The sequence below is a fragment of the Gossypium arboreum genome, chromosome 1, assembly GCF_025698485.1.
Source record: "Gossypium arboreum isolate Shixiya-1 chromosome 1, ASM2569848v2, whole genome shotgun sequence".
Taxonomy (NCBI): Eukaryota; Viridiplantae; Streptophyta; class Magnoliopsida; order Malvales; family Malvaceae; genus Gossypium; species Gossypium arboreum.
Genome location: NC_069070.1, coordinates 63,371,893 through 63,383,754, shown reverse-complemented (window position 1 = coordinate 63,383,754; position 11,862 = coordinate 63,371,893). Strand labels below are relative to the sequence as shown.

The 11,862-nt window shown below is 34.0% G+C and overlaps 1 non-coding gene across 1 annotated transcript; it reads left to right on the top strand.

Annotated features, from left to right (window-relative positions):
- Positions 1–243: 243 nt before the first annotated feature.
- On the top strand, positions 244–349 carry LOC128281918 (small nucleolar RNA R71). The gene has a single exon (XR_008272202.1). It is a non-coding gene; the product is annotated as a small nucleolar RNA R71 (small nucleolar RNA).
- The last annotated feature ends 11,513 nt before the right edge of the window (positions 350–11,862 follow it).

Genomic DNA, 11,862 nt, shown 5'->3' with positions numbered 1-11,862 from the left:
TTGAGAAGTTCAACCGGATTTGACAGCATAGTAACTGAGTCGAAGTTATAAACGCCGACTATTTTCGTTGGCTTTGTCCTCATAACTTGCCACTGATAGTTATTCAGTGACATCTCCTCTATAAACTCGTAGGCATCTTTCGGTGTTTTATTGTTGATGGTTCCGCTAGTAGCCACGTCAACCATTTGCCGAGTCGAGGGATTTAGACCATTTTGGAATGTTTGTACTTGAAGCCAAAGCGGTAACCCATGGTGAGGGCACCTTTTCAGTAAGTCCTTGTATCTCTCCCATGCATTGTAAAGTGTTTCTAGATACATCTGCACAAAAGAAGAGATATCATTATGTAATTTAGCCATTTTAGCTGGCAGAAAGTATTTTACTAAAAATTTTTCGGTCATTTGTTCCCAAGTAGTAATTGACCCTCGTGGTAACGAGTTCAACCACTATTTAGCTTTGTTCCTTAATGAAAAAGGAAATAACCAAAGACGAATGACATCATCAGAAATGCCATTGATTTTAAATGTATCGCAAAATTCTAGAAAGTTTGCTAAGTGAGCGTTGGGATCTTCATCCTGCAAACCATCAAACTGAACAAACTGTTGTATCATTTGAATTGTGTTAGGTTTCAGTTCAAAAGTATTTGCAGCTACAGCCGGTCTAACTATGCTAGACTCAGTTCTTGTTAAAGAAGGTTTAGCATAATCATACATAGTGCGTGGAGTAGAATTTTGATTAGCCGCAATTGCAGGAGGTAGCTGATTGCCTTGGTTTTCAGCTATCTCTTCGGTTGGGGGTTGAGTATTGTCTTCTTACTCGTTCTCCATGCATCTTAAGCTGCGCCTTATTTCTCTTTGGTTTCTACAAACTATACGATCGATTTCTTCGTCAAAAAGTAATGGTCCTGACGGGTTTCTTCTAGTCATAAACTATAAAAACCCGCCAAGAGAAAGAAAAAGTAAATTAATAAATAATAAAATTAAATTAAATTACAAAAAAATAAATGGCTAAAGTAATAAAAATTGAGCATTCCTAATATTTTAGCTCCTCGATAACAGTGCCAAAAACTATCGCGTGATTCGTAACAAGTAATAAATATTTATAATGAAGATCAAACCACGACGAAAAGGCAAGCGCACCTATCGAACAATAGTATAGTAACGGCAAGACCGAGATGTCGTACCCAAGGGAACCAAAAGTACTAGTAATAACTATCTTTTGATTATTTAACCTAGAAATAAAGAGGGGTTGTTTATTAAACTAATTAACTAAACTAATTAACTAATTAAACTAAAGCAAAGAGAAAATTTGGAAAAAGACTTGAAGAAAAGTAATTGATAAAGACAACACCCAAGGAGGAATCTACCTAGATTTCACTTGTTATCTGACTCTGAACTAGACGATTTATTCACTTGACTTGATCCGTGAGACTTCCTAACCTATATTATTATCTCTTTCGAGACTAATAATGTCTAACCCTCAGTTCAATTAATAGAAATCTCTTTCTTAATTAAAACCCCTAGGGAAGCAGTAAATCGATCTATGGACTCCCACATTAGGTTTCACCCTAATTCGACAAAATCTCGTAACCCTATTTCTAGGCGTTCGATCAACTCCGCTTAATTATGTCAAATTTACTCTTAGACAAGGACTTTTTCTCCTCTGCATAAGCACATCAAATCATGAATCAATACCCGGAATATTAACTCAAGCATTAATAACACGTAAATAAGAACAAATCAAGTATCTATCATACAGTTCAGATAATAATAACAAGATCCATCATAGGTTTCAACCCCCTTAGGTATCTAAGGGGTTTAGTTCATAATAAAAGAAGAGTACATCTCAAAAGTATGAAAATAACAAAACATAAAGAAAACTCTAAAACCCCTGAAGGAATTCTGAGAGAGATCTTCAGTCTTAGAGTAGCTCCGGCTTTTGCGATGGATCATTTGGCTTCTTTCAAGTAATTCCCAGCGTGTGGTTTTGTACTCCAGAAAAGTTTTGGAGGGGACCCTGTAACACCCCAACATCCGAGTTGATTACTAAAATAGGGTCATATAACATAACCTGCTCAACTCTTCAATAGAACACTTGAGATAAAAATAAAAAATAAAAAAATATTTAATAGTGAAACCTTAAATCTAATGAATAATATTACCAGATTAAAACCCTTCTGTTCGTTTAATGATTTATCCCCTATTGACCAAATACACATACATAATGTAAAAATATATGATTCAATCCTATCACAATTACGAAGTTCTAAATCAAGTTAATTTATGTTTTGAGATTTGTAACCAAACATTTTTAATTTCATACATAGAACTTTAGCCATATTTGTATGGCTTTATATACAATTATACCAAAATAGCAAACCTCCCAAAAAAATTTATCCTATACATGCCATAATGTCTACTAAGGTTTAAAACAAAAGTACCAAAAAGGTTGACAAAAGTTGTGATAACTTCGTGATGGTTCCCAAGCTCTCCTTGATAAGATGATCTATGTAAAAACAAAAAAACACACCGAGTGAGTTGTTAACTCAGTAAGTCCTAAGAAAATTTAATACTATAATAATTCAATCATCTATAAACTAAATAATTAACTCCATATTAACCGAATTTAACCATGATATCACAAGGAAATATTAGGTCACAAACGTACCTTATGCATTTGGTATATACCTACCCGAATTCACCATGTACTCCTAATCTAAATATACATAATTAAAATACCATGGCAATTGTCATATACTACCATTGACGTATATATATATATATATATATATATATATATATATATATGTATGTATATATATATAATATACAAACCAAAAAAAATTAAAGCATAAGCCAAGTCGCTCCATCTATCAATCAAATTTCCAATTAAATTTCCAAGTGCATTTTAGATTTCCACAAATAATACTCCATAATCAAATTGCACACTTAGTGCTCGATTTGAAAGCCCACACACATAGTGCTCTTACTTATTCGCACACATAGTGCAATGTTTTCTCGCACACATAGTGCCACATAATCTAGCACACATAGTGCTGTATTTTCTTACCTTTAATCATCCCCTTGACATAGATTGATCAAAAATTTCACATTCTATTCCCAATAACTCATACATACTATGATATCTTATCTAACTTAATTTGCCTAAGGACTTACCTTTTTAATCGGATGAACAACTCCGATCGGCTACTCCACCGCTTTCGCTTTCCCTTTGAAAGAACCTGGCTCCCTCTGATCTTGAACTTCAACTCCAGCTAAGCAAATAAAATAACTCAATCATCATAACCCTAATTTATTCTTCTTTCTCATAGTCACACACACAGAAATTCGGTATTTGCCCATACATAATTTAAAATTTAACTTTTAAACTTAATGCATATCCAGACATACTTTTCATCTATTCTAATAATTCGACACATTACAAGATCAACTTCGGTAACTCACGTTTTCATATTTTAGTAGCTAAGTTCATTTTCGGTTAGTAATCATTTAAAATCTATTAAGCTCATAAACTTCTAATTTCATGAATTCGACATCTTAATGCCCATTTTAATTAATCAAACAAAATTTCAAATACAAAAATTTGGTCACTCAATTATCTTGATAAACAAAATAATCGGCAAACACACATATATCAAGCTATTTTAACCAAATTCTACTTAACATTTAAACTAAAATATGCATTTAAATTTACTATATCTTTATTAGACCTTTCACTCTCAAAACATAAGAATATCAATTTATTCCTTCTTCCATGTCTCTGTCAACTACTTAAATTATCACATAACATAAATTTTGTACTCTCCTATCCATCCTAACTCATTCGGCTTTAACAATTACCCATTTCTCATAAAAGAAATTAACAAATAAAATAAACATCCCATTAACCCATATGGCCGAATGCACCAAGCATTACTTAACTAAAATTCCACAAATTTCAACCTCATAATAATCTCTACTTATTCAATACAACATGAAACAACCTCTACTCCTAACCTCTTGATATACGAATTAATGCCCAAACCACCATAAAAGTTTGATTTTTCATGACATTGCCGAAATGCATTTTAACAATTAGCTCAACATACAAAGGAAGTTAAAACCAACATTTCAAAACTTACCTCCAACTAGAAAAAGGGTTGCCGAATTGCCTTAATGAAAACTTCCCTATTTCCTTCCTTTTTGTTTCGGTTTTGGCAAGGTGGAGAAGAAGATGAACACCCCTATTCTATTTTCTCTTTTATTAATCTTTATTTTTCATCTATTTTAAATTACTTACCAATATTTAATTATAAATAATATAAACTTAGTGGAGAGAATCCTTACTTGGCCGGCCACTTTGTATAAACTTGGCATTTTGACATGCAAACCCAAACTTTCCTATTTTAATACTATTTGGTCCTTACATATTCACCTATCATATTTTCTTAACTTCTCAACTAAGTCAATCAAATGAAATTCACATTCATGAGACTAAATTAACAATCTCAAATTTTCACACATGCACTTCCACACATAAAGATATGCAAATTTAATTTAATTTTTTTTTAAAATCACTTTTGACTCGGTTTTGTGATCCCGAAACCACATTCCGTCTAAGGTCAAGTTAGGGCTGTCACAACTCTCCCTCACATAAGGAATTTTCGTCCCTGAAAATCTTACCCGCAAATAAGTTAGGATATCGATCCTTTATAGTGTCTTCAAGTTCCCAAGTAGCTTCTTTGACCCCGTGCTTAAGCCATAGTACTTTCACTAATGGGATTTTCTTGTTTCGCAGTTCCTTTACTTCACGTGCTAAAATACGAACCGGTTCTTCTTCATAACTCAAATTAGATTAAATCTCCACCTCAGATAAATTAATTATATGCGATGGATTAGATCTATAACGTTGAAGCATTGAGACAATGAAAAACGTTGTGAATCTTTTCATGTTCAGGGGGTAAAATCAATCGGTATGCAACTGGCCCAATTCGTTCAGATATTTCACACGGCCCGATGAACCTCGGACTCAATTTGCCCTTACGGCCAAATCTCAGCACCTTTTTCCAAGGTGAGACTTTAAGAAACACTTTGTCTCCAACCTGATATTCAATATCTTTTCTTTTTAAATCTGCATACGACTTCTGACGATCCGAAGCGGCTTTCAAACTTTCACGAATCACTTGAACTTTCTGCTCAGCATCCTTAATCAAATCAACCCCGAAGATTTTACTTTCACTAAGTTCGGTCCAAAACAACGGTGTACGGCATTTACGACCGTACAAAGCCTCATAAGGTGCCATCTTAATGCTTGATTGAAAACTATTGCTGTAAGCAAATTCAACCAAAGGCAAATATATTTCTCATGAACCACAAAACTCTAGGATACAACATCTCAACATGTCCTCGAGTATCTGAATTATCCGCTCGGATTGACCATCAGTCTGGGGATGAAAAGCGGTGCTAAAGTGCAACTTGGTACCCAATGCTTCTTGTAATTTCTTCCAAAATCGTGATGTGAATCTTGGGTCTCTATCCGGCACAATAGAAATAGGTATTCCATGTAATCGAACAATTTGGGAGACATATAATTCTACCAATTTATCGAGTGACAAATCCGTACGGACAGGGATAAAATGAGCAGACTTCGTCAATCTATCAACAATAATCCAAATTGAGTCTTTCTTACTCTGCGTCAATGGCAAACCAGATACAAAATCCATCGCGACTCAATCCCATTTCCATTCGGGTATCATGATCGACTGAAGTAATCCCGAAGGCACTTGATGTTCTACTTTCACTTGTTGACATATCAAACACTTTGAAACAAAGTTAGAAATGTCTCGTTTCATACCAGGCCACCAAAATTGACGTTTTAGATCGTGGTACATTTTCGTACTTCCCGGGTGACTGACATTGGACTACTATGATCCTCGCTCAAAATCATCGAAATAAGTTCTAAATTTCTTGGAACACATAATCGACTCTTAAACATCAAGCAATCATTGTCGTCAATCCGAAACTCTGATTCTTCATTTGATTCACATTCAACTCGTTTAGCGACCAATTCATTGTCGACTTTTTGGAGAGATTCCTTACTTGGCCGGCCACTTTGTATAAACTTGGCATTTTGACATGCAAACCCAAACTTTCCTATTTTAATACTATTTGGTCCTTACATATTCACCTATCATATTTTCTTAAATTCTCAACTAAGTCAATCAAATGAAATTCACATTCATGAGACTAAATTAAAAATCTCAAATTTTCACACATGCACTTCCACACATAAAGATATGCAAATTGAATCTAATTTTTTTTTAAAATCACTTTTGACTCGGTTTTGTGGTCCCGAAACCACATTCCGTCTAAGGTCAAATTAGGGCTGTCACAGACCCCCTTTCTAAGTCATACTTAGGGTGTTTATATAGGCTTTGGATCGGGTTTCTTCCTCCCTAAGTATCCTTTTCTGTGTAAAATACAGCTCCTTGAAAAAGAGACATGCCCGTGGCCACGACCGTGTGACGTGATTGCCAGGCCGTGTTCGATCCGTTAAATTGCACACAGCCGTGTGGGTCAATAGCTAGGCCGTGTAAATTGTGAAAGCCTTGGTCGACACCCTCGAAAGGCACGGGCATGTGAGCTACCCGTGTGGCAAGGCTTAGGCCTTGTCATCTTCTCGATTTGGTCCGTTTTGTCCCTTTTTGGCTTCTTTTTGGCTCCTTTTGACTCTTGGTGCTCTCTTGAGTACAAAACATGAAATAATCGGATTAAGAGCACCAAAATCCACAAATCTAGTAATAAACATCCATAAATATGCTAGGTATTTGGAGTAAAAATATGTATAATTTGGCGTTTATCATGCAGCAATCATAAGAGGTAGTGGATTATTTCGATTTTCATCCACCTCCTTGATAGTATTAGTATCATCCTCTTGCTCTTCCTGTAATACCTCTTACCCGTATCCGAGGCCGGGCTAAGGTACGAGGCATTACCAGACAAACATACAAACATTAAACTAAAATATGAGCCATAAAATTTTATTCATATTTCAAAGCGTTCATTCTCTTACACATAGTCCCTTATTTGAGTCTACGGAGCCCAAAACATACTTTAGAAAGGGTTTGGGACTAAACCGAGAACTTACAAAAATCTTGGAAATTTCATGCTTTAAGGCTCCACACGCCCGTGTCCCAAAGTCGTGTTCCATACACTTTGAGACACATGGTCGTGTCTCTGCTGTGTGGAATATACCTAGGCTATTTTCCAAGTTTTGGTCAACCTTGATCTCTTACACACTTATACAAAATCAAAAGCATATAACATGGTATTCATTTAATGATTAAACATCCTCAATTAAACCACAAACATAGCATTTGTATGTCATCATACATGTGTCTCTCATACTCATTTTACCTTGTTTATTATAGTACCACTTATACATTTATACTAAGATTATCATCTTACCAAATATCTTCACTTAATCATCAAGCATTCATATTTAAAGCTAGATCATATCTTTATAAAATACCATGATTCAGATCTGCGAGAATAACATGTTTGCTCGAAACATTTCAATTCAATTCCATACCCAACAAGCATTACATTGAGACTAGTCATATATATATATATATATATATGTCATGATACAGAACATTCTCTTTTGTTTTCTTATAAACACGTATCATTTATTTCATTATATCAATATTTCATATACCATAGTTTCCATGTATTCCACATATATTTATTTTCCTCCTCCTCCTCTCCATTCCACATCCTTAATGTATATAGCATTCTTGTAAGTACGATTTCACAATTTACTAATAAATGTTCACATCAAACTGTCCGCGCAAGTCATAGTCACTTAATTATTTATAATTCGAGCTACAGAGCTCCAAATTAAGATCCGTAAATTTCCCCTGAAACTAGACTCATATATCGTTCCACCATAAAATTTTCATAATTTTTGGTTTAGCCAATTAGTACAGTTTATTCATTAAAATTTCCCCTGTTTCACTTTCTGACAGTTCTGACTTCTCTTCACTAAAAAATAATTATCTTACAGTACAGAACTCGGATAATGTTCTTGTTGATTTATATTGAAAATAGACTCATTATGGATTTTAAAAATATAATTTTTAGCCTCTAATTATTTTTCTCCAAATTTTTATGATTTTCCAAAGTCAGAACAGGGGATCACGTAATCATTCTGAATCAGTCTCACGAAAACATAAATATCTCAAAATATAGAACTCTTTTGTTTTCTATGTTTCTTTTATATGAATATATACTAATTAAGCTTTAATTTGATATCTCATTCAGTCTTTGATTCAATTTATACTATTTTTGGTGATTTTTCAAAATCACATCACTGCTACTGTCCAAAACAGTTTTATTGCTAATTCACTCTTGCACACTTTCTTTGTATTAACCTCATTTTAACATACATATCACAAATCATTTTCACCACATTTCATACATCACACGTATAGGCCCATGATCACAAGGTCACCATAAAATCATCCTCATGTATAACTTACTTGTTTATAACCTTACCACATCCTGGTCACTTAATGAACGCATCATTCACATAACCAAGTTCCTGCACATATTCATCACAAAACTCACAAAGCAATACATAGAGAGTCTCCCGTTGAACACTTCGGATCAATCCTCGATACTTTGTGGTTTCAGAACATAGCTCCACCCATCATATAGTTCGGCTCTCTTGTACACATGGTGAACACTTAGTACCACCCATATGACCTAGCCAGTTTATCTCGTAGCTCTCTTGTCTACATGGTGTCCTTCACTTGGAACCACGCATGCGACCTAGCTACATATATCCCGTAGCTCTCTTGTCTACATGGTGTACACATAGTATCACCCATGCGACCTAGCTACATCATAATGTCTTGTAGCTCTCTTGTACACATGATGTGCACTCAAGACTATACATGTGACCTAGCTACATACCATCTGATCATCCAATCTTTCAAGGTTCAACCGGATTTCTCTCTTTTTCCAACAATTTCACCAATCAAGTAATTATCCACAAACATATTTCCAATATTTTTATAAAATATCATAATACAAGTAATAGTGATGTATTACTTACATATAAACTTACATCTTATTTAATATCAACACAATAACATTAAATTACACATTGTCTTATTAAAAATCATATGAACTTACAATTTCCCATAATATCCATAATCATAGAAATCACATTTATGTATGATAATTCAATGCACTTCATGTACCATAGACATATTTTTAAACCAATTCATAAACTTGGCACCATAATCATTTAATTTAACATAATTCAATTAATTCACTAAATTTAACTTTCAATATAAGTTACAGCATTATTGTTGTATTATTATCATACCAACTTACATACTTTCAAAACCTCGGAGATCATAGTAAATATATCAATTTTACATTGAAACATGCATAAATTAATGCTTATTATACATATGAACTTACCTTGATATTAAAACGGCCATTTTACCAACTTTCCCAATTTTCGATTTTTCTCTCATTCTAGGTTCAAATCTCGTTTTCTGGGATCTAAAACATCATATTTTACTTATTTAATTAATGTACTATTCAAAAAAGTCCTTAACTCAAACTTTGGAAAAATTACAATTTTGCCCCTAAACTTTTGCATATTTACATTTTTGCCCCTAGGCTCTGGAATTAAACTTCATCCCTTATTCTTATGTTTTATGACATGATGATCACTTTTCCCTTCTATGGCAACATCAAATTCTCACTCTAACATATACCTATGACTATTAGGTATTTTTACCGATTAAGCCCTTTTGCTCGTTTTCACTTAAAACCGAGTAGCACAAGTTGTCTAACATAATTTAAAACCTCATATTGTATCATAAAACACCAGAATACACAAATTTTACCTATGGGTATTTTTCCAAATATGAACCCTAGGTTGAATTATTGCTAGCATAAGCTAAATCAAGTTAGGGACTCAAAACGTAAAGAACTTGAAAACGGGGTTAGAACGGACTTACAATTGAGCTTGGGAAGCTTGAAAACCCTAGCCCTGGAGTCTCCCTTGGTATACACGTCCATGGTGAAGAAGATGAGCAAAATTGGCTTTTAATTTTGTATTTTAATTCATTTTACCCCTAAATGACCAAAATACCCTTACTACTAAACTTTCCCAAAATTCCATCCATGTCCAATTTTTGTCCATAACTTAGAAATTGGTAAAATTGCTATTTAAGACCTCCTAATTAATATTTCAAATCAATTTCATACTAGAAACTTCTAGAATGCAAGTTTTGCAACTTCTTCAATTTAGTCCCTAACTTCGAATTAAGCACTTTATGCAGAGAATTTCTTCACGAAATTTTCACACAATCATGCAATCATATCATAGACCTCAAAATAATCATAAAATAATTATTTATATCTCAGATTTTGTGGTCCTGAAACCTCTGTTCCAACTAGACCCAATTTTGGGCTATTACACTTCCTCTATATACTGTAAGCTCCGCCATATTTATCTACGATTTCTATGAGCTGTACTTTCAATTTCTCTATCGAAAAGTAATGGCCCTGATGGATTCCTTCTAGTCATAAACTACAAAAACCTACCAGAAGCAAAGAAAAACTAGCAAATTAAAATAAAAAGAAAAATAAATTACAATAAAAATAAAAATGGCTACAGTAATAAAAATCAAGCATTCCTAATATCTTAGTCCTGACAACGGTGCCAAAAACTTGATGGTCGCTAAACTGACTAAAAATTCGACTAAGGACTAAAAGTTCTAGTAATTACTATATTTTTATTATCTAGCCTAAGAATTAAAGGGATGTTTTTAAACTAAGATTAACTATCTAATTAACTAAGAGCACGATAGAGATAAAAGTTGGAAAATACTTTTGGAAAACCGATGGAGAAGACAATACCCAAGGAAGAATCCACCAAGACTTCACTTATTACTTCTGAATTAGATGATTTATTCACTTGACTTAATCCTTAGAAGTCCTTAGCCTATGCTAATATCTCTCTCGAGACTAAAAACAACTGATCTAGGTTGATTAATTGAAATCTCTTTCTAATTAAAACTCCTATTGTCGCATTAACTCGATCTATGGATTCCCTTATTAAATTTGACTCTAATCTGGCAGATTTATGTAGTCATATCTCTAGGATTGCAATCAACTCCGCTTAATTATAGAAGATCTTCTCTTTAAGAGGGACTTTTGCTCCACTGAATAAGCACATCAAAACCTGAATTAATATCCTGAAATATTAAAGCAAGGATTAAAACTCATAAATAAGAATAAGAACAAGAATTTATCATCAATTTAAAAGATAATAAGATTCGTCTAGGGTTTCATCTTCCCTAGGTATTTATGGAATTTAGTTCATAATGGTGGGGGAAAACATCTCAAAATTGGGAAAACAACAAAACATAAAGAAATAGAAAAACTTCAGTAGAAATTGAATGGAGTTCTTCAGTCTTGAGGTAAATCCTGCTTTCGAGTTGATTCCAATGGCTGTCTTCGAGTATTTTCTGCTTTCTCCTCTATCTCTCCTTTTGATCCTCTTCTCGTGTGTTTAAATAGACTTTGAAATGCCTAAAATAACCTAGAATTATCCTTTTTCGAGTAGAGTTAAAATAGGTCTCGACAGGGACACGGCCTTGTGGCACATCCGTGTGATGGTGCTCAGGCCGTGTGTAATTTTGACATGGTTTTAAGTTGACACGACCGTGACACACGGGCGTGTGGCCTACCCGTTTGTCTCACACGGGCGTGTGGATTGCCCGTGTGGAAGTGTCTAGGCCTTGTGAAGCACTGAAATAAACCCATTTTGTCCATTTTT